Source organism: Hylobates moloch, unplaced genomic scaffold, assembly GCF_009828535.3.
Source record: "Hylobates moloch isolate HMO894 unplaced genomic scaffold, HMol_V3 SCAFFOLD_2, whole genome shotgun sequence".
NCBI lineage: Eukaryota > Metazoa > Chordata > Mammalia > Primates > Hylobatidae > Hylobates > Hylobates moloch.
In genome coordinates, this window is record NW_026652277.1 from 122,686,311 (window position 1) to 122,710,377 (window position 24,067).

A 24,067-nucleotide genomic window follows, 5' to 3' on the forward strand; every position below is an offset into this window, starting at 1 on the left:
GCAGTCGTCAGAGGCACATGCTTCTTCCACATTTACATATTCTGCCAAGCCTAGCACTCTGCCCCTGCAACTGAGATTGACTGATTTTAATTTAGGTTTAAATTTTGTAGAAATATTTACCTTTTCATATAATATTAATATATATGAATATATGTATTAATTATAAACATATACAAATACATATGCATTAATACTAATACCCAATTTAAAACTGTCCTCTAGAAACATGGCTGGAGGCTGCTGGTCCCTGTTACTACTCTCTAGGCTTGACAGGTTTGAAGCAGTGATTTCAGGTAAGTGGGTCATCCCAAGGTCTACACTTAGTGAGAATTATTAGGAAGCTTGATTAGTTGTTGATCTAAGCCCTAGTTTTCAATCTAGCTTTTTGGTTTTAATCTCCGTCTGTCTGGATTCTCTGTATATAGGATATTAATTGGTTCAGAACTGGGAAAGGGGAGTATTATAACACCTCACCAAATATCACGAGAAGCTAGTGACAAACCCAAGGCTAGCTAGTAAGGGAAGAAGAAAAATTGGTGTAGAATTAGAAAGTAGTAAAAAGAGAGACTGAAATAAGGACAAAAAAATAGAAAAGAAAGATATAAATATTTTTTAATAACTACAAGTGATAAAAATAGCAATACGCTGAGGAAGAGACTGGATAGACACTAATGTCTAGAATGTTGATCTCTTTCTTCCTTATGCTGCTTTTATTTGCAAATAAAAATAATTGACCTTTTATAACATAGAAATGTAATTATAGATATAGATCATTAAGAAACTGTCATGAACAGAGGTGGATTAACTAATGACTTTAACATCCACCCACCAAAAGTGAAAACTTTCATGGATTTTATAACTTTTTTTTTCGTTTTGAGACAGATTCTCGATCTGTCGCCCAGGCTGGGATGCAGTGGTGCAATCTTGGTTCACTGCAACCTCCACCTCCGAGTTCACATGATTCTCGTGCCTCAGCCTCCCGAGTAGTTGCGGCACCACACCTGGCTAATTTTTTGTATTTTTAGTAGAGACAGGTTTCATCATGTTGGCCAGGCTTGTCTGGAAATCCTGGCCTCAAGTGATCTGCCTGCCTCGGCCTTCCAATGTGCTGAGATTACAGGTGTGAGCTACTGTGCAGGCTGTATTTTGTAAATTTTGTATAATTTTTTTTTTTTTTTGAGACAGAGTCTCGCTCTGTCGCCAGCCTGGAGTGCAGTGGCCCGTGGCCCGATCCCAGCTCACAGTAACCTCTGTCTCCTGGGTTCAAGTGATTCTCCTGCCTCAGCCTCCTGAGTAGCTGTGGCTACAGGTGCGCGCCATGACGCATGGCTAATTTTTGTATTTTTAGTAGAGACGGGGTTTTGCCATGTTGGCCAGAATGGTCTCAATCTCTTGACCTTGTGATCTGCCCACCTTGGCCTCCCAAAGTGCTGGGATTACAGGCATGAGCCACTGTGCCCGGCCACTTTTGTATAACTTAAAATATTGGTTTTCTTAAAAGTGCCCCAGAAATTATGAGTCAGGGAAATCTGATTTGAGGACAAGAAATTTAAACTTCTATTAAGTTCCCTAGGTTATCTGGTGTGAGTGATCTGTGGAATACACTTTGAGAAACATACAGTGAGTAGTCTTAGGCTCCTCCTTTGTAAATGGAAATGCCTATGCTCAATTTATAGGGTTATTATGAGATATAAATGAGATCATGTACATAGATGCTAAGAATAGAATCTGCCACCTGGTAAGGATTCAGCATATGTTAATTCTTCACCCTACACCTCTTCCTATTTTAGAAGACATTTTTTACTATCCAAGAAAGAAAACTGCTGAATTACTTTTTATTTATTAATTTATTTTTAGAGCCAAAGTCTGGTTATGTTGCCCAGGCTGGAGTGCAGTGGTGGGATCATGGCTCACTGCAGCCTTGAACTCCTCGGCTCAAGCTACCCTCTGCTTCAGTTACCCTACCCCCGAAGTAGCTGGGACTACAATACAGTCTGATATGCAGCTAGATTTACTTATGAGAAGCTTTGCCAACTGCTTAAAATTCATTTGCCACTTGCCCCAGGTCCATTATACTGTGTCCTAATAAATGGAAATCAAGATTATTATCATATTTTAATTCTGTCCCATAATTTGAGCTAACGCATTCATGCCTTATTTATCATGTATCTAAAATACCAAATACCTTTTGTACTTCAACACCAACCTCCCATGACTTAATCTTTAGGTCTGAAAGCACAGCAATTTCAGTTAAGTACTAAGGGGGGACTAATGGAAGAAATGACCCTGGCAGATAATCACTTAGGAATTCTTCACTAATTAACTGTATACTGATTTTTAAAAATCAAGAGTTTAATGTAATTTATGTTAATGCTAAAAATAAAGAAAAGCTGTGTGTGAATCTGGCAATGTTTTGAGGCATCTTCCTTTTTCCTTGACATTTCAAACTATGGTACAATGAAATAAATTCAATGCTTTTCTTGAGAGATATATTCTTATGGGCAATCCTTGAAACTTCCATGAATTTTTGTTGGGGAAAAATCTAGTATCTAAAACTTGAAAATGGGCTCTAAAAGCACAGACACCTTCATGCCCAACATCAGCTACAAACCTGAGGGGGGGTTTCTATAGTTTAAAAAAGACATTTTTGGTTGGGCGTGGTGGCTCACGCCTGTGATCCCAACACTTTGGGAGGCCGAGGTGGGAGGATCACCTGAGGTCAGGAGTTCAAGACCAGCCTGGCCAACATGGTGAAACCCCGGCTCTACAAAAAATACAAAAATTAGCCAGGCATGGTGATGGACACCTATAATCCCAGCTACTCAGAAAGCTGAGGCAGGAGAATCGCTTGAACCTGGGAAGCGGAGGTTGCAGTGAGCTGAGATCCCGCCATTGCACTCTAGCCTGGGTGACAGAGTGAGACTCCGTTTCAAAACCCAAACAAAACAAAACAAAAATTTTTTAATGTTTTGAAATATGTTATCTCATATGTTATGTTTATGACAAAAGTTAAAAGCAGATGACTCCAAGTGATTCCAGATTAAATAATGATTATACAACAGAACCATCAACCATATGCCTCTGTACCTCTTAAAATTTAAAACCTCAAACATTTATTATTTCACATATATCTATCTTTCAGTTGATCAGGTGATTCTTCTGGTCTGGACTGGCTCACCTTATAGTTGGATGCTCTTGGACGGCTTTATTCGCTTTTGTGGCAGTTGGCAAGCTGATTGGTCTAGGGGAATCTCAGCTGGGATGCTTCATCTTTGCTGCACGTGTTCTCTTATCCTCTAGCACTTTGAACTTCTTCACGTGGTAGTCTCAGGTTCCACAGAGCAGCCAGCAAGCAAGCCCCAGTGCCTGTGTACTTCTCAAGCCTGTACTTATATCTCATTTGCTAATGTCTTATTGTCCAAAACAAGCCATAAATAAACTCAGAGTTGGTGTGGGAGGGGGTTACCCAAGAGTCTGGAAACAAGCAGAGGAATTATCACAACCAATTTTGCATAGAATCTACCCTAGACTTGGGAGATAAATTTACCTTCATTATACTTGTATCTAGGATTGGCTCTAGTTATCAGGTTTGTCATTTTCTTGTACACTATTTCTTCAACTTTCAACTTGTATTAAAGTTGTAAGATTACTGAAGTTAGTCTTCTCTTAGAGGTAAATATTTTAATTTTTTTATATTCCTGTTAATTTCAGGAACAGAGCATCTTATTTGAATCTAAGAGCTATTAAGATACACTGCACATATTTCAGGTAGAAATCACTAATGAACACATTGGCATTATCAATTACCATATTCAACACTGTAGCAGTCAGCAATAAATGAAGTTGTGCTGCAGTAATAATATATAATAATAAATATATCAGTAGCATGAACAACAAATTTTAAATCTCATTCTTTTTTTTTTTTTGAGATGGAGTCTCGCTCTGTCACCCAGACTGGAGTGCAGTGGCGTGACCTCGGCTCACTGCAACCTCTGCCTCCCAGGTTCAAGCAATTCTCCTGTCTGAGCCTCCTGAGTAGCTGGGACTACAGGTGCACACCACCACACCTGGCTAATTTTTGAATTTTCAGTAGAGCCAGGATTTCACCATGTTGGCCAGGGTGGTCTTGAACTCCTAACCTCAGGTGATCTGCCTGCCTTGGCCTCCCAAAGTGCTGGGATTACAGGCATGAGCCACTGCGCCTGGCCAAATCTTGTTCTTACTACATGTCAATTTTATCTTGACCGGGGACTCTAACTGTGTAGTCTTCAAGACTCAGGCTGATGGAGGCCACCATCTGGAAAGTTGCTGGTCACCGCATCAGGGAAGATGCTTTGGGTTCTTACACTGGCAATGATATGTTCTGGCCCACAAGAAGCATGTGCCACTTTCATCTATAACCCATTGGGTAGAACTGGTACATGGCCCTGCCCAACTGCACGTGAGATTTCTGTTTATTAGGAGAGATGTGGATGTGAGTGAGCATCAGATGTATCTTCTATAGTCCACCATTCTTGTCACCACAAGGCCATGTCTCTTCTTCTCAGATGTGGAATCAATAACCACCTCCCCAAAAAAGATAATCTAAAAATCTCAACTAGCTATGGCATGGAGCTCAAAATTCTGGATTTCTCAGTGATTCACAGTGATCCTCTCATCAGGCCCAAATGTGAATCCCCTTGATTCCACTACATATGGCCCAAAGGGATGAAATATCTGCTTCCCACTTCCTGAACCACATGCAATATATAATTGCAGAACTGGGACTGTAATCAACTCTCCCATTCTGAAAGGGAGAAAAATGGGAGACACACAGTAGTCAATGGTCTAAAGCAATTCTGGAATCCTGCTAGATAGATGTTGTGAGGCCCTCCTGACCAAGGTGTGGGAAATCTTCCTTGATTAGGTCATGACTTTGCTCTTTAAGAGGAGCTCCTTTGTTTGTTGTTCTCCACATGCTCCCCTGCATTCCCAACTCAACCTCCCCAGAAGATTCTTCCTTTTCTATAACCTCTTTAGTGACACCTGAAGTGGTTGCTGGAAAATATGCCTTCCTTGGAGGCTGCACATGTTTCTCAACCCTTTTCGTGCCCAAAGACTCTTATGAGCCTAAGAGTAGTTCTAAATCTAGAGTAGATTCATACAATTTAGGTCAACTTAGGAATTTCTCTGGCAGTATTAACTCTCCCAAAATATAGGGTTTTTTTTTTCTATATGATAACAAACTAGTTACTGGCTCCATGTGCCATTAATAACATCCATAGTTTATTTTAGTTTTGATTAGTTCCCCTCCCCATAAATCTCCCCTGGCTCCTAGCTCTGTCTTAGCTCTGCCTGGCCACCTCGCCAAATCCCTTAGTCTCCCCCTACTCCTAAAACAGACAGGTGCTGACATACATATAGACTCCTAACCAATCAGTTATCACAGCCCTACTCGGAGAATTCTTAGACATTGACTCCAGAGTACTGATAGAAGTAGATGAGGAAGGCCGGGCGCGGTGGCTCACGCCTGTAATCCCAGCACTTTGGGAGGCCGAGACGGGCGGATCACGAGGTCAGGAGATCGAGACCATCCTGGCTAACACGGTGAAAACCCCGTCTCTACTAAAATACAAAAAAAAAAAAATTAGCCGGGCGCGGCGGCAGGCGCCTGTAGTCCCAGCTACTCGGGAGGCTGAGGCAGGAGAATGGCGTGAACCCGGGAGGCGGAGCTTGCAGTGAGCCGAGATCGCGCCACTGCACTCCAGCCTGGGGGAAAGAGCGAGACTCCGTCTCAAAAAAAAAAAAAAAAAAAAGAAGTAGATGAGGAAAAGTATAGACATAAGAGAAAGAAATTGAGCCTAGGAGAGACAGATAAATGAAATACCAGATAAGAGGGAATATCCTGTAACTGCAAAGCAGTATGACAGGTTTCTTAGGATGGAATGGCAGCTCTGAAAGCTAGTCCAAAAAAGGAGTCTCAGAGATGTTCAAAGCAGATAGTGCTGGAATAAATGTATTAAGAAGTAGACCACATTCATTCTGATGAACAAATTCAAGTATATTTGTGAAAAAAGCCATCTGATTATCAGTAGCACTTTATAGTAAAATGCTAAAATCTTAAGATGACTGGCCAGGTGTGGTGGCTTATGCCTATAGTCCCAGCACTTTGGGAGGCCGAGGTGGGTGGATCACCTGAGGTCGAGAGTTCAAGACCAGCCTGACCAACATAGAGAAACTCCGTCTCTACTAAAAATACAAAAATTAGCCGGGCGTGGTGGCACATGCCTGTAATCCCAGCTACTCAGGAGGCTGAGGCAGGAGAATCCCTTGAACCCAGGAGGTGGAGGTTGCAGTGAGCTGAGATGGCACCAGTGCACTCCAGCCTGGGCCACAAGAGCGAAACTCCATCTCAAAAACAAAAGAAAAAAAAAAGATGTCTGGTAAAGGGAACACAGGAACACTAGCACAGTGCTGACTGCAAGCCACAATGATGATGCAGAACTTAAGGTTGACTCTTGGATTTAGAATCTGTCTGAGCACTATGTGCATTGTGTGTCTTCACCCTGAAGTAAAAACAGCAACCAATGTGTGTTGAGAGCTTACTATTAACATATGCCAAGCATCTGCCGATTTTATACATGTGAACGTTGAGATTTGAAGAGGTAAAATGATTTGCTAAAGGTCACTGGACATATTAAATAACCAAGCCAAGACTCAAATCTAAGTCTGTCTGTGAAATCAGGGATCTTTATTCTATATTCTGCAGCATTTCAAAGTCTCTAAGGCTTTTTGACATAACCAGGCAATAATGTGGTGAAGAGCCAACATATCCAATTCAGTGCAAGTAACAATTGGTTAATGCACTGTTATGACCAGTCCAAGTCAGAGTAAAAAAAAAAAAAATCTGTTATTGAGATGAGATGACAACTTGAGAAAGTGAAGAAACTTGGTGGCTTTTAAATACAGATACCAGCCACCTGATTTCTAAGTTTTAGGTTTAGCACAGGAACATGTATATTAAAGTGTAGAGTGGCCAAATAGAGCCCGTGGGTCAGTTTCCAGAATAAACATTAGAATAGTGTGAAGTGCTGCTACAAAGTGTCTTTAAAGAGATGTACTGGTAGTAGGTGTGGTGGCTCAGGCCTGTAGACCCTGTTACTTGGGAGATGAAGGCAGGAGGATTGCTTGAGGCCAGGAGTTCCATATCAGCCCACCTCTAGAATAACTTTCATTGATTGTTGTGTTGCTGCTTTAAACAAAGTTCTGAATATTTTTTCATGGCCATTGTCCTCTCCAGATTGCTCTACCCCTCATTTCTACAGCAATCAGTCAATCTCAAGTAGGAAGGCCAGGAAGGCCAAGCCATTCATAATCACACTCACAATTATCTCTGCCTCTTTTTTTAGAAGTGCAGTTTACCATTGATGCGAGCACTGGCACTCCTAGAGGAGAGTTGTTACCTGATCCTCACACATCCTCTAAGTCAGTGGTTCTTAACCTCCTGTGGGTTATGGATCTCTTTGAGAGTATGATGAAGGTCGTGAGCTCTCATCCCACTAAAAGTGTATACTCAAACACACATACAACATGTGGAATAAGGAGCCCCTTGAAGACCATTTCTAAACTTGGCATCTTTGGATCGAGTTAAAAACTTTTGTGCATGTCATCTTCCCTTCATGGAATCTTAAAAGAGGAAGATTAGACAGAAGATATATTCAGAGACAGAAGGAAACCAAAATATGCCACCCCAAAATATACTTCTATGGCATATTTTAAGATGGCTATTCAGAGGGGCTACAGATCACAGAAATAGCTCCCTAAAAGCTGTCATTCTGTGGGGAAATCTACATTAGTGAAATAAACAGCAGCTACAGAGTCATTCTCAGGGGTCCCCTTATCCAGACCTAGGAAAGATTGACTCCAGGAAAAGGAGATCAAATGTCCTAACACTTTTAAATGCCTAACAGAAAAATTTTTACCACAGACTACCATTTTTTCTTTCTAAAGGCTGCTACCTTTGAGGCTTCATCTGCATAACAAGACAGCCTTTGCTCACCATGCCTTTCCTCCCCTCTCCCTCCCATAAGCTGTTGCCATACTCCAAGCTTCTATTCCTTTCTGTATGCTACAGAGACTTTAATCATCTGGGTGTTCTGTGGGTCTCATACTTCGTGTGGTTCCTGTGCCTATGCATGTAATACATTTTGATTGTTTTTTCTCCTATTAATCTGTCTTTTGTCAATTCATTTCAGCAAACTTAGACCTGAATCTTCAGAGGGAAAGTCTCAACTTCCCTACCAGACCAAAAGCCAACATTTGGTATACTCTTAAATTTGTAATTCCTGTGTGGGAATCAAACCTCAAGAATCTCAGCATTGAGTAGAAGCAATAAATCAAGGACAACCTGAGATCATGATCATCCTTTGCTTCTTTTCTGCCTCTTACCAGCTGCATAATTTGGAAAAGTCTCCCCTGTAGAAAAGTTTAGCAATTGTACTAAGATGTTTGTTGTGATCATTAAATAAAAGAACACACGTGAAGCACTTGTATCAGACTTCAGAAAGGAATTATATAAGTGTTAGATATTGTTAGTTACATTATTTAATTATTTTTGAGACGGAGTCTCACTCTTTTGCCAGGCTGGAGTGCAGTGGCATGATCTCGGCTCACTGCAACCTCTGCCTCCCAGGTTCAAGCGATTCTCCCACCTCAGCCTCCCAAGTAGATAGGACTACAGGCATGTGCCACCACACCCAGCTGATTTCGTATTTTTAGTAGAGACAGGGTTTCACTATGTTGGCCAGGATGGTCTCGCTCTCTTGACCTCGTGATCCACCTACCTTGGTCTCCCAAAGTGCTGGGATAACAGGCGTGAGCTACCGTGCCCAGCCCGACATTATTATTTTAATTCTATTTCTATTGAATTATTCTTTATGGCAGCAGAATGTTTGTATCAATATACCATAATTTTACCCTGTACTCTTTCTGTTCTCATTATGCTCATAAGCAATAGCAAAGGAGGATTAGGGCTGCTCACTGTCCCTGGCATCCAGCCTGTGTCTGTGGCCATACTGACAGGATGCTCAAAGCCAGAAGCCTCCAAGAAGTAGGATAAGTGCAGAAGACAATCCAATGAGGAAAGGGAAACATATAATTACAATTTTATTTTTAAAATCTCATTCTTTTAATTGCATGTCAATGACTGATAATGGAATAAATTTGTTTTTTTTTTAAAGAAAGGGTTTTGCTCTGTTGCTGAGACTGGAGGGCAAGTGGCACATGCCTAGCTCACTGCAGCCTTAAACTCCTGGGCTCCACCAATCCTCCTGCCTCAGCCTCCCAAGTAGCTAGGGATGTATGTGCGCACCACCTCACCCAGCTAATTAAAAATTTTTTTTTGTAAACATGGGGTCTCGCTATGTTGCCCAGGCTGATCTCAAACTCCTGGCCTCAGTTGATCTTCCTGCCTTGGCCTCCTGGAATGCTAAGATTACATGTGTGAGCAACTGCACCTGGCCAGGATGAAGTGTTTTTAAAATAGAAAAGGGCCATGAGAGCACTAATTTAAATAAATCATTTAATAAGTGTTAGAATTATTTAATTATGAAATTAACGAAAAGCTTGAATAACAGTATACTTTTTTAAACTTCAAAATTCTAGCCCAATATAGGAATAAAGGAAGAGATATTATAAGCAAAGTTAAGATTAAAATCTGAGGATTTAAGAGATCTGTGGAATGGAGGAAGAATATGTATATATATATATATATTTTAGACGGAGTTTCCCCCTTGTTGCCCAGGCTGGAGTGCAATGGCATGATCTCGGCTCACTGCAAACTCTGCCTCCTGGGTTCAAGCAATTCTCCTGCCTCAGCCTCCTGAGTACCTGGGATTACAGGCGCCAGCCACCACGTTCAGCTAATTTTATTTGTATTTATTTATTTTTTTTTAGTAGAGACAGGGTTTCACCATGTTGGCCAGGCTGGTCTTGAACTCCTGACCCTAGGTGATCCACCTGCCTCGGCCTCCCAACGTGTTGGGATTACAGGCGTGAGCTGCTGCGCCCGGCTGTAAGAATATGTAAATATTTATAGGTATAAATGAAAAAATGGTTGTTGAGGTGTTCCCTTACTTGTGAATTAAAAATCTGAAAGAAAAATATGTCAAACTAAAGAAGCCCCTAGAGCACAGAGAATACTGCATTGAGCATCAGGTGATCTGAATTTGAACACTAGTTCTTTTGCTTAAAAGCCCATGTATCTCACTCAAGATACCAATTTTCACATCTATAAAATGGGGCTAATAAATCATTTTATGCCGTGCAGGCTTGAGATAATTTGATGAAAGCAGTGCAAATATTTAATCTATCCTACAACTATTTATTGTTGCCAGAGAAAATAAGGAAAACACCTGCCCTCATGGGGCAAATTATTATTATATTATAATATACAAAAATGATACTAATGTACCTACATTAAGTCTTGGATCTTAATTTTCCAGAAGTGGGGATAAACATCCTATTAATTTGCACTTTTTCTGTTCTGATTACGCCTTAAGCAATAGCAGAGCAGGATTAGGGCTGCTCACTGTCTCTGACCTCCAGCCTATGTTTGTGGCCACAATGATAGGATGCCTAAAGCCTCCAAATGGGATAAGCATGGAAGATAATCCAATGAAGAATGGGAAACACATAATTACAATTTTAAAAATCTCATTCTTTTAAATTTCTACTTGTACGTGTTTTAAATTAATGTACTATAGTACACAAGTATACGATCTATAAATAAATATACATAATTGAAGGTGATGGGGTTCACAGCATTCTATCCTGAAGTATGGTGCACTGGTGCAACTGAATATTTTAAGCTGAAGGAATTTGAGAAATGCAGATGTTAGAACTCTCTGACCTTGCCCTGCTTCCCTGAGGCAGGTCATAAGACCCTCATATGAGATGTGCCCTTCCTATACACGGAGGAAGGTGGCACCTTTATCTCTGAAGATGGAGGGACCCTGAGGGGAATCCAAACAAACAGAACACACTAAATTTCTCCCAGTTTACCACTGTTGGCTCAGATCTTTTTGTCCTATCACATTTTTCCCAGACTCTCCACTCTTCAACAAACCTACTATAAAAATGCTTAGGTGGAATTATTTCTCCAGTTCTTCGTTATATTTTAAAGGCTCCTGCATCATTTGTTAGTCTAATTTACAGGGCCCTGGCTAATGAACCTAAGAAGGATGGAAGGATAAGATATTTTATCTCCTCTACAGAGGTGTGTGCATAACACTTTTATTTAAAAAAACTGATAGTGGTGTAAGATAAAAACCTTTACACCATGGCTCTAATAATTTAAAATACAGATTTAAAAATTTTAAATAAAAATTTAAAAATGAACAACAATGATTCTTTCAGAAGTTGGAGGTGGATAAAGAAGTTTCATTTTAAAAAGCTGGGGTCTGTAGATTCATGTATGACTGAACTGTAATAATAAATAGTCTTTCTGCCAAGCATTCTTTTTTCCTGGTCCACATACCTGGCAAGACCATCTATTCAAAGGAGGCTTTACTGGCTATTTCTAGCACCTACCTTAAAGCTCTGAATTACATAGATTCTCCCCAGACCCTAGAATATTTAGTCATTAACAATTTTTAAATAACACTTTAAGGATACCTCTTATGAAATTTCATAAATTTTGATGATTGAGAGAACATTTAAAATGTGAAAATGTGCAAACATAGATAAAACTAGAGAGACTAGTACAATGCCACATATCCATTACCCAGATAACAGTTACCAAGATTTTGCCACATTTGCTTCATCTATCCATCTTTTTTTGAGGTTATCTTTTTTAGCATTTGAGTTTTCAAAATATAGCTTTCTAAAGGCATTTTTCATAGAAGTAGCATCAATAGTTTTTCATAACCTTATTGTTCTTACTAAATTTTTAAAAATAAGTTGTACATTCACATGGCTGAAAAATCAAAACTATATAACAAATATATATTAAATCCTGCCTCCACACTTATTTCCATCCATTCTGATCTCCCTATCTGCCCGCAATCGTTTAGTTTCTTATATATCCTTCTGAGTGTTTCTGTATATAAATATATTATATAATTATAAGTATATAAATAAGTATAACATATATTCTCATTATCCCCTTCCTTTCTCACACAAAAGGCAGCATATGTGATGTTTGGCATGCAGCTTCCTGTACTTAACAATGTATTGTGGAGCTCTTCCCATATAAATACACAGAAGGATTTTACATCTCAGTGTACCATTGTTTATTTATTCAGCCCTTGTAGGAGGACACGTAGGTTATTTCCATTCTTTCGCTATTATAAAAATCAATCCAGGTATACACATCATTTGCTGTATAAGATGCACTTATATCTCTGGGATAATTTCCCAGGAAAGGGATTGCTAAGTCATAGAGCATATTTTAAATTTTGAGAGATTTCACCAAATTTCTCTCTCTAAATGTTGTGCCCCCTTGGTACTCCCACCAGGAATGTATCAAAGTATGGGTTTACCTATAGCCTCACCGAAAAATTATTTTAAAGCTTTAAAGCTGTATTTTAACACAGTGTGTTGTCAAACGTTAGGATTTTTGCCAGTTCAATAGGCAAACACAAGTTTGTCACAATTTTTATGAATTATTATTATTTTTTTGAGATGGAGTCTTGCTCTGTCGCCTAGGCTGGAATGCGGTGGCGCAATCTCGGCTCATTGCAATCTCCGCCTCCCAGGTTCAAGCGATTTTCCCGCCTCAGCCCCCGGAGTAGCTGGGACTACAGACGCCCGCCACCACGCCTGGCTAATTTTTGTATTTTCAGTAGAGACGCAGTTTCACCATGTTGGCCAGCTGGTATCAAACTTCTGATCTCAGGTGATCCACCCACCTCGGTCTCCCAAAGTGCTGGGATTACAGGAGTGAGACACCGCACCCAGCCAACAATTTTTATGAATGTTAAACTTCCTGTTCATTTTTCATTTTCCTCTTCTGTACATAAGGGAGTGCTCAACAGATACCATATAATCTGGGTGACAGTGCTTGCTTTATTAACTTTTAATGTTGGAAATAATTTGTATTTGGGATAGGTATATAGCAGTCTAAAACAAGCTTTTGTGACTGATTTCTTTTACTACGATAAATGCAAAAAATCTGTGCCATGTGCAGCAAGTCAGTTCTCTGCAGAATGATATTAATTTTTCAGTGAAGAAGCAAAATCATTTCTAACAATGATTCTTGTTATGGGTTGAACTGCATCCCTCCAAAAAGATGTTGAAGTCCTACCCCCCAGTCTCTGTAAATGTGGACTTACTTAAAAATAGGGTCCTTGTAGTTAATCAAGTTAAGATGAGATCATTAGGGTGGGTCCTAATCTGACTGGTGTCCTGAAAAGGAAAAATTGGGGCATGGGGACAGATAAGTAGAAAGGTTAGACAATGTGATGACACAAGCAGCAGCCATTTACAAGCTAAGGAATGCCCGAGTCTACCAGAAGCCAGGAGAGAGGCATGGCACAGGCTCTCATCACAGTCCAGAATCGACCCGGAAGCCTTCAGATCTGTAAGACGTTACATTTTTGTTGTTTCAGCCACCCTAGAAGGCAAAAACAATGCTATTCACCCTGTTGCCCACGCTGGTCTGGAACTTCTGTACTCAAGCGATCTGCCCATCTCGGTCTCCTAAAGTGCCGGGATTACAGGCGTGAGCCACTGCACCCGGCCAGCTATTTTTAATCTTTTTCTTTCTTTCTTCCATTTTAGGACAGGATCGCATTGTTGCCCAGGGTGGAGTGCAGTGGCGCAATCTTGGCTCACTGCAACCTCCGCCCCCCTGCTGGAAAGATCCTCCCACCTCAGCCTCCCCAATAGCTGGGACCACTGGCGCGCAGACCACGCCCAGCGAATTTTTTGTAGAGAGCCAGGTCGCCATTTTCCACAGGCTGGTCTTGAACTCCTGGGCTCAAGCGATTCGCCACGTCAACCTCTGAAGAAGGTGCTGGGATTACAAGCATGAGCCACCGCCGCCAGGTCAGTTTATTTTTAAACTCTATTTTTCTTTCTTTTTTTCTGGGATAGGATCTCACTCTGTCGCCCAGGCTGGAGTTGAGTGGCGCGATCTTAGCTTACTGGAACCTCTGCTTACCGGTCGGGCGGGCGACCTCAGCCTCCCCAGTAGCCGCAACCGCAGGCACGTGCCACCATGCCCAGCTAGTATTTTGTAGAGAAGCGGTGACCATTTTGCCCAGGCTGGGGTGCAGGGCCGCAGTCTCGGCTCGCTGCAACCTTTGCTTCCCGGCTGTCTCCTGAGTACCAGCAGCTGGGACTACAGGCGCCCGCCACCAAACCTGTCTGATTTTTTGTAGAGACGGTTTCACCATGCTGGTCAGTCTGGTCTCCAACTCCTGGGCTCAAGTGATCTGCCCGTCTCGGCCTCCCAAAGTGCTGGGATTACAGGCGTGAGCCACCGCGCCCGGCCAGCTCTATTTTTCAAATTGTTTTAATATAGTATAATAAATATGTAAGCCTAGTTTTTCGACATTGTAACACTCAATACTTGTAATTCGTAAGTAAAATGACGTGATGCCTGGGGTTTGCTTTTTTTATGACTCCAGTCATAAAAAAATAGAGAGCAAGAGAAATATGAAACACTGTATTTTATGTTTTCTAAAGGTCTTGCTAAGTATTTCCTTGAAAATATAATCAGGGTGCATTCACATGCATTCATTAAAAAACATTTCTTACACACTACCATATTCTAGGAACCGCTGTAGGCATTGGAGATATTAAGAGTAAGAGCCTGTTCTCTTTGGGAATAATTATTAGATATATTCTAAAAGTAAAGCAGGCCAAGCACGGTGGTTCATGCCTGTAATCCTAGTGCTTTGGGAGGCTAAGGCCGCAAGGTTATCTTGCCACCAGAAGTTTGAGAATAGCCTGGGCAACAGAGAGGAAACTGTCTCTACAAAAAAAAAAATTAGGCAGAAAAAAACCAAAGAAACAAAAAAATTAGGTGCTTGTAGTCCCGGCCACTCAGGAGGTTGAAGATGGATTCTCACTTGCGCCCAGGAGGTTGAAGCTGCAGTAGCTAGGAAGGTACTACTGTACACCAGCCTTGGCAACAGAGTGAGACCGAGTCTCTAAAAAAGGGGAGGTTGGAAATAAAGTAAAATAAATTATCACCATGGTCCCAGGTAGAAGGATTCACTTTTATAAAGAAATTGCCAAGGTTCACTTTTAGAAGGAAATTGCCAAGGTCAGGCATGGTGGCTCATGCCTGTAATCTCAGCATTTTGAAGGGCCAGGTGGGCAGACTGCTTGAGGCCAGGAGTTTGAGACCAGCGTGGGCAACATGGCGAAACCCTGTCTTTACTAAAAATACAAAAATTAGCTGGGTGTGGTAGCACAAGCCTGTAATCCCAGCTACTCAGGAGACTGAGACACGAGAATCCTTTGAACCCAGAAGGTGGAGGCTGCAGTGAGCCAAGATTGCGCTACTGCACTCAAGCCTGGGGGACATAGTGAGACCTTGTCTCAAGAAAAAAAAAAAAAACCCGAAAAGAAAAAGAAATTGCCAAGAGCCATACATAAACGATAAATTCCTTTGTTCTTATGGCTTTTCATTCATTTCTAATCATGCTAACATACTCCTTAATAAATGCTTAGCCCATCAGTGTTCATCATCGCCCCTTTCAGGTACCTTATATGAAATAATACATTAAATATTATAATGTCCCATTTTTTATTTGTGTCTCAGCAGCATGATGGCATGATGATAACTAGTTTGAAATCAAAAAGAAGGATGACCTCTTGAGTGCTGGGATACTAACCCTGGGTTGTGTTTTAATTTTTTATTTTCTGTTTACAATTCTTCTCAGGACTTTAAATAGGTATTGCATAAGTATACATCACATTTAAATGCTGAAAGGCTTACAAAATACCTAAAAACATAGCTATTAAAAAAAGAGTTCATTCTGTAAGTGCATTTGTAAGCTCTACTCATAAATAAAAAATTACTATAATGCTTTAAAGTCAAAGCATATCACATTTCAGATTGTGATATATAATTAGTTGCTGTTTTTCATTTCTAGTAATCAATGTCCACATCTTTTTCCTCTAAATTATATTTGAAATCATAGTGTAAATTGATACAATGATTATAACTAAGAATTGTATCTGAAAGAATCCTCTGTACTACTTAGCAAAGTAATGTAAGAGATACTTTACATACTTGCCAGTGAAAAGGCATCTTTAAAGTAAGTGGTATTCACTCCACTAGCTCAATGGAAAGTTGAGGAGCCATCCAGGGAATTTGCTGAAGGTGGTAGCCAATGTGGAAAATTCTTAGGAGGGGTCACAACAGGATTTTGCTTCTGATCAGTTTGTCTGCACTGATCTCACTCCCAGGCCAGAGATGCTTTTTTCTAGACTGTGGTTACCCTTGATAGATATATTGGTTTCTTAATCCTAATCCAGAAATTGGAAGGGAGAAATGCATCATCACACAGCAACGGTTTGCAGATTTGCCTTTTAGTCATACAGTAGTAGCCAGTGAACTGGCCTTTATTAGTTACTTTCAGATGAAAGTGTTTTCTTTTTTTTTTTTTTGAGACGGAGTCTCGCTCTGTCGCCCAGGCTGGAGTGCAGTGGCGCAATCTCGGCTCACTGCAAGCTCCGCCTTGCAGGTTCACGCCATTCTCCTGCCTCAGCCTCTTCGAGTAGCTGGGACTACAGGCACCCGCCACCACGCCCGGCTAAGACGGGGTTTCACCGTGGTCTCAATCTCTGATCCTGATCCGCCCCCTCGGCCTCCAAAAGCCACCGCGCCCGGCCAAATGAAAGTGTTTTCATTTGAAAAGTTTTCCACTTTTAATTTGTTTTTATGTCCTATATTTCACATTTTTGAACACATTTTTAGTTTGCTGAAATATTTAATCCCGTTAATCAGTTCCACAGAACAGTCCAGATTACAAGGCTATATTCAATTTTTGTAGCTGGTCAGATAATGATTGACTAGTACTGTTTAGTTCTGAAAGTCCGATGAGAAACTACCCAAAGCATAAGAAAGAACTATAAAATTATCAGGTAGAAAATTATAAGAGAGAAAGCAGTGGTATTTTGGGAACATATGCCAAAATACCAAGACTAACTATGTGTGTATATCACAGTATTTTTGGCCCCAGATCTTGTGGCTCTTTGAATGATGATGATTAAGTTTGTATCATCCAATTTGACGTTGAGTACCTTATTGTTTAGGAAAAGGATCAGCTGACAGTAGGTTCCCCAAACTTCTGGCATTGCCTACCATGTTCACTGGATTCTGAAATACATGACTATTATTACCTTGAATTGTGCTATTCGGAATGATGTCCAGGGCATCTGTAGTAAAAGAAAAGAAGACCTGGGCTTCAGATATGATTTTGTTACCTTCTTACAGTTTTACCGCACCAAGTTGTCAGGTTGGGGAGCAAGGAGTAGCATCGTCCCGCCTCCCTCCAGTGGCACCCTAGGGACCGCCATGTGAGCTTCCCTCCCGGAACGACGCTGCGCGCGGAGAGCCGGGAGTCACAGGCCCAGGCACTCGCAGCCTCCACCAGAACAAACGGCGGCAGCGGCCGTGCGCGCCCACGGCCTGCGCGGGGACGCGCTTCGGGGATTCTGGGGCGCCCGCGGTAAAGCTCCACCGCGGCCGCGCGCGCCCGCCCGGCCCTGGAATGAATGGAAGGTTCAATCTCGCGCGCTCGGCGCTGGCAGCCAATGACGCGGCCGGGAGCGGCGGCGGGCAGGTGTGCGCGTGCCGCCGGCTGACGCAGGGCTCCAGTCGAACCGCCTGGTGCCGCCGCCGCGCCCCGCGCTCCCCCACCCGGCTCAGCCCCCCTCCTCCCCGCGCCCCGCCACTCGCCGAGCTGCGGCGGCGGAGCGGTGGCGACAGCGGATTCCGCGCCCGGTGGCCGCGCGCCGCCCGGCTGTTCCGCGTCCCCTTGCCGGCTCACAATGTGCTGACCCTCCCGGCCCCGCCGCGCGCCTCACGGGTCTCTCGACCTCCGCGCTCCCTCAGGAAGTGACAGACTCCAGGCCCCTTCCTCTGCCCCGTCCTCCGGGACTGAACGCCACACACGTCCTCACACCCTCTCCCCCTCTCACACCCAGGCTAGCGACGCGACCATGAGGCCCCGGAGGTAAGCAGCCAGCCCCGCGGCCGCGCGAGTGCGAGCGTGGCCGGGTGTGCGTGCGGTGCGGACGCCGCTCGCGGTCCCGAGTCTGGCACGTGAGCAACGTCGAGGGGAGCTCCGTGCTGAGGAGCAGGAAGAAAAGAGGAGGCGCGAGCGCCAGGGAGGGGCGAGGACTGGGCACCGCGGGGAAGTGACAGGTCTCGCAGCAAGTTGCGGTTCGGGATCCGGCGCGCAGCGTCTTTCCTTCGCCGGCCCTGATTTATTGCCCCGGTGCTGCCACTAAGACGCGGGCAGTCGATGTACTTCCGGGTTCACACCTTTCTCTCCCCGCTCGGTGCTGCTGGGTCGGCGCCCGGTGTGGGCACTGCGTTGCCAGAGCGGCCGCCCAGGCTCGCCGCTGCGGTTGCTGCCGGGCGGCCAAAGCCGGCTTGGAGCGGGAGGGCGGGGCGGGGCGGGGGCGCAGGCCACGCGGGGGCGCAGGGCGCGAGGGTGCGGCGCAGGCTGGGGTCCCGGTGGCGGGTCCTCTCGGCCGGTGCCGGCTCGTCTGGGACGCACGGTGCCGCGCCGCCAGGGGGCGTGCGCACCTCCCTTTCGCGCTCCGCAAGCCGAACTGCTTTGTACCGGGCAGGCGTCGGGGATCGTTTTTGCTTCGGTATCGGTGATGTAAATTCATGAATTAAAATTAAGGATTTTGAAAAGAACGGGGAAGAACGCACTTGGATTTAGGTTGTTTTTGAAAAGGAAAACCCAAAGAAGAAATGATAACGTTTGCAGGAGCATTAACTGACTACTGACTGGAACATTGGATGCGTGTGCTTTGTGAGGATTTGTACTCCAAAAACTTTTTTAAAAAATTGCACGTTGGTAAATATTGAGTGTTTTCGAGTAAAATCTAACAGTATGTATTTAGTGCCCTTATTGCGGAAATTTCTTAAATGTAAGTAATAGTAAGTCCGCCATTTTGAATTGTTTCATGTAACACAGAATGAAATCTTAGGTGCCTGTGTTTCTTTGAGTTCCCTTCAGTTCTTTGTGGATTTGTTTTCATCCGTAGGTTTTTAAGGTTGCCAAGTATTACTGTTCATGGACCTAAATTCTCCACTGAAGATTTTTATACCTATTATTGTTAATGCGAGGGAAAAATAAATTATGCTCCTATTCTATTGTAGTTTTTTATGTATCGATCACAAATACTGTGGAAGTGAAAATTACACCTGACAACTAGTATTAGAATGAATTTAAAACGTTTTACAACATTGGAAAAAGATGACAAAGTGATTTTTACTCTAATCAAGAAAATCTTAATATTTCATTTTTTTGGTGCTGGTTATTACCATATTTACTTAGATAATGCAAAAGTGCTTTTTTAAAAAGCACATTTTTACGTCCAACAATAAGTACAAAACATCACAGTTTTATGAAAGCTTTCAGGGAAATTTTGAAAGTTAAGGGTGAATTCTAGGAAATATATGCCAATTTGTATGATTTTAAAAATAAAAATTTTGCTATGAAATTTATGCCTTTTCTTCTTCTGCTGTGAATTTGCATAGATTTTATAGAGGAGTCATATGATAAATTAACAAAAGAGAATGTAATAATCAGTATTCCATTTTCAATAGTAATTACACCCTTGTCCATCTTAGGGAAAGTTCTTGCTTGCCAAATTATTTATCTTTGCATGTATGAAATACAGCAATCCAGTGTGCCTAATTTCCTACAGAGCTTTAGAAATGAAACTGACACAAGGCCTCTTCTAGCACTTAGTGGGGAAGGAGCTATACTACCAATGAATAAAAAGTTTTATTTGACTTTCCCATTTTACAAGTAGGATCAGCTAATCTTTGCTTGACAATATAAGGTCATAAAAATTTAAGGAACTGGATCGGGTTGTAATGCATATTGGTTTTTGGTCACTTTATAAGTGCTTCTCAATTAATAGATCTGGAACTAAATGATTCAATAATTATATTCTCATTAATCCTTGTCAGACTGTATGGTGTCTTATTATATATGTTCTCTGCTAGACTTCTTTCAGAAACAATAAAAAGTTTGTTGTGAAATGAGTCAAGATTTAAATATAAAAATCGTTAGGTTGTGAGGCGAGATATGTCAATCTTATACTTTGTAAGGGAAGCAAATCGAGATTTAAAATAGTAGTGCTCAAAGTTAAGTCTTCAGAATAACTTATTTCTAAGTTTATTGCACACGTAAATCCCAAAATACGGTGAATTTAAGTTTGGCTTTTTTTTTTTCTGGTTTACTCTGAAGAAAGAGAAGATTAAATAGATCTTACCTGCCTAAAAGTTTGATAATGCTTGGTATCTGATCTGGTAACATAATTAGGGATTTCTGACACACTGCTGTCATAATTTACAAATCGTGATTAAAGCAAAAAAATAAGTTATTAAACAAAACATGTATGAATAACAGTCTTCAGGTGTGAGTGATGTCTCTTTAAAAATAATTGAAGCGCTAGGCACAGCTACCAAATTTGGGGACTGTATTAGCAAGTTCAGGTCAGGAAATGATCTGTAAACATTTATCTTAATCCAAAGTTGAATTGATTTAAAAAATGAAACATGGGCATACAGAGATGAATCAATTTAGAAGTAATTAAATTATTGATTATGAAAGTAGCGTTACAAATTTTTGGACAACTAAAGCGTTTTCTTATTAGGTATTTTTTAATAGAATTTAATTTTCTTTTAAAATTCTCAAATACTCAGTTTTTTGTTTAAATACCTTTGAACCTGTGCCTTATTTCCTTGACTTTTAAAGGGACTATATTTTCTTTACAAATAACTGCTGTCTTTGATGAACCACAAAGTAAGGTATTTCTAGCTTGCCAAGAAGAACAATGGAAATTCTTTACATTCAAACACTTAAGGTTGATTTATGTGAATAAGTCTTGGAATACATGAAATACAGAATCTCATTGTTTTGAGAAACTTGCCCACCGTGTACTTGTATACATGTACATTATTGTGTTGGATTTCTCTGACACAATGATGCTCGACAAAGTCGCTGGCCACAGTGCTGAATCAAGACAGCCATATTGGTCCCTGCTAAATCTGACTGAAAACTGTACAGTACACAGAAATTGTGTAGGGATTCAAGTAGCATCATGACTATAGGAAATGTATGCATATATATTTTGTAAATTTTTTTTTTGCTTTTCACCTAGTTGAATTAGAGTCATCAGAAATTGTGATAGAGAAATGTTATCCCTGAAGTATATTAATTTACTGTGTAACATTGATTTTGAATAATGTCAGTAAAATCAATAGGATCAATGCTAGAGGTTTTCTCTTTCTTTGAAAGCTGCCACTTGCAGATGATGACAAGATTTTTAAAACCCATTTAAGCAACTAGTTATTTAACTCAAAAACTGTACAGTTTTAGTTGACACTACCCGTAAGATAGAGTATGAACTTGATATTTGCAATTTTTGATTTAGGTTCTTATTCTGGTACTATCAAAACCAGCATCAAAATATGTGATACCAAGCTTAATCAAATTAGAAATCATTCATGAAATAAATTCCACTTAAAAACATTAAATAATTTTAAAAATAAGAATATAAATTTTGAAATTATAATGATATTGACCTGTCATTTGGGGGGAATTTTCTATTGTTTGAAACAGGACAAGCAGCAGGCTTTCACTGCTTACAATATTACTGTGCTCTATCTACATTATATGAAATGAGTACTAGTATGAAACCATTGTAGAAATAACCTGAAAAGTAATGTTGTAATACATTTAATATATCAGTAAAAAGTACTATTTTAAGCATAGAACATTGACATGATTCTTCTAAAAATAGAATGGGTTGATATGCAGGATCATCAAATTAAGGGTCAAAGGTGACAAATCAGGACAAAGGGCATGCAGCTCATTTTCAAGCAATCAGTTTCTAGTTTTTTCTTAGCGGAACAAAAGCTTAATTATATGGAAAAAAAGACGATGTTGAATGGCCGGTTCTAATGGTGGAAAAACATGTTTACAATTTTCAAGATATTTTGAAATCAGTATTTATTTTACAGACTTACTTGGAAAGGCAAGAGCTGAAATGCTACTTTTACATTTTTCAAACATTTTTCTGTGCATCATTTGTTCAGACTTTACAAAAACATTTTAACTAAAATATTCTAGACTGTATAGGTTAAAAAACAGACATTTTGTGGATTTAACATTTTAGAAAAAATCTGTAAATTTTGTGTTATCTTTTGTATTAGTCTGTTATAACCTCCTCTGTTAGTTAAAATCCTATTATTTTTATTTGATATTACATTTATTACATCAGTGAGTCACCCAGTGTTGTAAGGATGAGTAACTTGTAAAGTGTCTCTTTATCTTTATTAAAATGTTAATTGAAAATATTTAGAATACACTAAAAGTTCTCGTTTACTTGTTAATCTCTGGTGATGATATAAATTTTGAACCATTAATAATGTTGTATATTAAAACTTAAAATGTATGTCAATAAAATTTTCCTGTTATTATTGTAATTAAAAGAAGTGTTCAGTTTTACCTAGAATAATTTTTGTTTACTATATCAAAAAGCCACTTTAAAGTTGTGTCTTAAAGTTATGGTGGGCCTTCAAAGTATATGTGATTACCTTTTTTAAGGCAGGAATTTTGCCATTATTTTGATCTTTTTGATCTGAAACCACTATCGCTTTCTTTTCTTTAATGTGATCTAACAATGACTGGGCTGTGAGCTTGATTACATAAAGTTATTATTTCATATGTTAGAAAATACAAACACATTAGCAAAACTAACTGTGCTGTGGCTCAATTGTGTTACAGCTTATATTTAAGATAAAGAATTGTGTTTACCAGCTGCTATCTGTGCCATAATATTGCCTTTAAACAATTTTGAAAATATGCCAGTCATCTTAAATTATTACTCATTTGTTTTTATTTTCCAGAATAAATTCTTTTTATTACAGTATTTGAAGAGAATGATAGAGCTGTCCATATCTTATATGAAACAAATAAAATTTCTATTTGTAATATGGTTGAGAAAATTAAATTTATCTCCGTGATTCAGTAGTGCCAAAAATACTACCCTCCGATTTAAGGTTGAGTGTTTCATATGATATATTCTAAATTAAATCATATACTTTATAAATATAAGAATGAAACTTTGAGATTTTTTTCCTAATATAAAATTTTGTTCTCTTGATAATTTTAAAAATATTTCACCGAATGTGAAGCTTGTTTTCAAACTCCAATAGCTTAATATTTTTAAACTGTAGAAAGTCATGTGTAACTATTTCTCTTACTTTTAAGTAAATTTTTTTTTTTAGATTTTCTGTTCCTGTGTATGATTGAGGGTACATCAGCAACATTTCCACCTACATCTATGATTAAAGTAGGATGTTCAGTTAAATTGAAAAATAATTTATCCTGATTTTACTGAGGTAGCATTTGAATTTAGACTGTTGACTAATTGCAAAAAATAATTACAGTAAGGTTTTTAATAGATATTAAATGTTCGTTTAAAGGACAATGTAAGGAAACACTTTCATAAAGCACCTGCATTCACTTCAGTGTTGAACTTCCATGTTTAATATTTTATTTGATGTGCGTGTGTGTTATATTTTAAGTTATAGTCAATTTAAATCAGTATTGTGCTTTGGGTTTTACTGTGGTGTTAGTGTAATATTAATATGTTTGCTATATGATTTTAAGTAATGTTATTTTAAAATATTTTCTCTTGCTAGGAAAGAAAAATCTGTGTTGCCTTCCAAAGAATGTAGTTCAGTGATAGTTGATACATCCTATAGATTAATTTTTCTTTAAACCATAAAGTGAATATTTATTATAGTAAGTTATAATGTACTTTACACTTATGTTATTTTAGAAAATACTGACCATAACAGAAACAAAAA

General features: G+C 40.1%; 1 protein-coding gene and 2 long non-coding RNA genes across 6 annotated transcripts in view; 2 read left to right on the plus strand and 1 right to left on the minus strand.

Annotated features, from left to right (window-relative positions):
• Positions 1-8,450, plus strand: part of LOC131381760 (uncharacterized) — a 30,842-nt gene extending 22,392 nt beyond the window's left edge. Inside the window, exons 3-4 of one of the 2 annotated variants that reach the window (XR_009210681.1) lie at positions 223-293; positions 8,235-8,450. This is a non-coding gene — a long non-coding RNA (uncharacterized LOC131381760). Of the gene's footprint in view, positions 1-222; positions 294-3,142; positions 3,415-8,234 lie in introns of those variants that run through there. The other variant, XR_009210682.1, reaches the window with a different exon arrangement.
• A 4,576-nt stretch (positions 8,451-13,026) lies between these two features.
• LOC116475672 (uncharacterized) lies at positions 13,027-17,687 on the minus strand. Of its 3 annotated transcripts, XR_004249950.2 has the most exons (3): positions 17,538-17,687; positions 17,338-17,373; positions 13,027-13,591 (listed from the first exon to the last, which is right to left on the minus strand). It is a non-coding gene; the product is annotated as an uncharacterized LOC116475672 (long non-coding RNA). The 3 variants fall into 3 exon arrangements; XR_009210679.1 differs by lacking the exons at positions 17,338-17,373; positions 17,538-17,687 and adding an exon at positions 16,226-16,450; XR_009210677.1 differs by lacking the exons at positions 17,338-17,373; positions 17,538-17,687 and adding an exon at positions 13,850-14,189.
• Positions 17,688-17,884: 197 nt separating this feature from the next.
• The window catches only part of LIN28B (lin-28 homolog B), a 139,705-nt gene continuing 133,522 nt past the window's right edge, over positions 17,885-24,067 (plus strand). The window contains exon 1 of the mRNA XM_058430340.1: positions 17,885-18,173. The gene's annotated coding sequence lies outside the window, so the exon portion shown is untranslated. The remainder of the gene's footprint in view (positions 18,174-24,067) is intronic.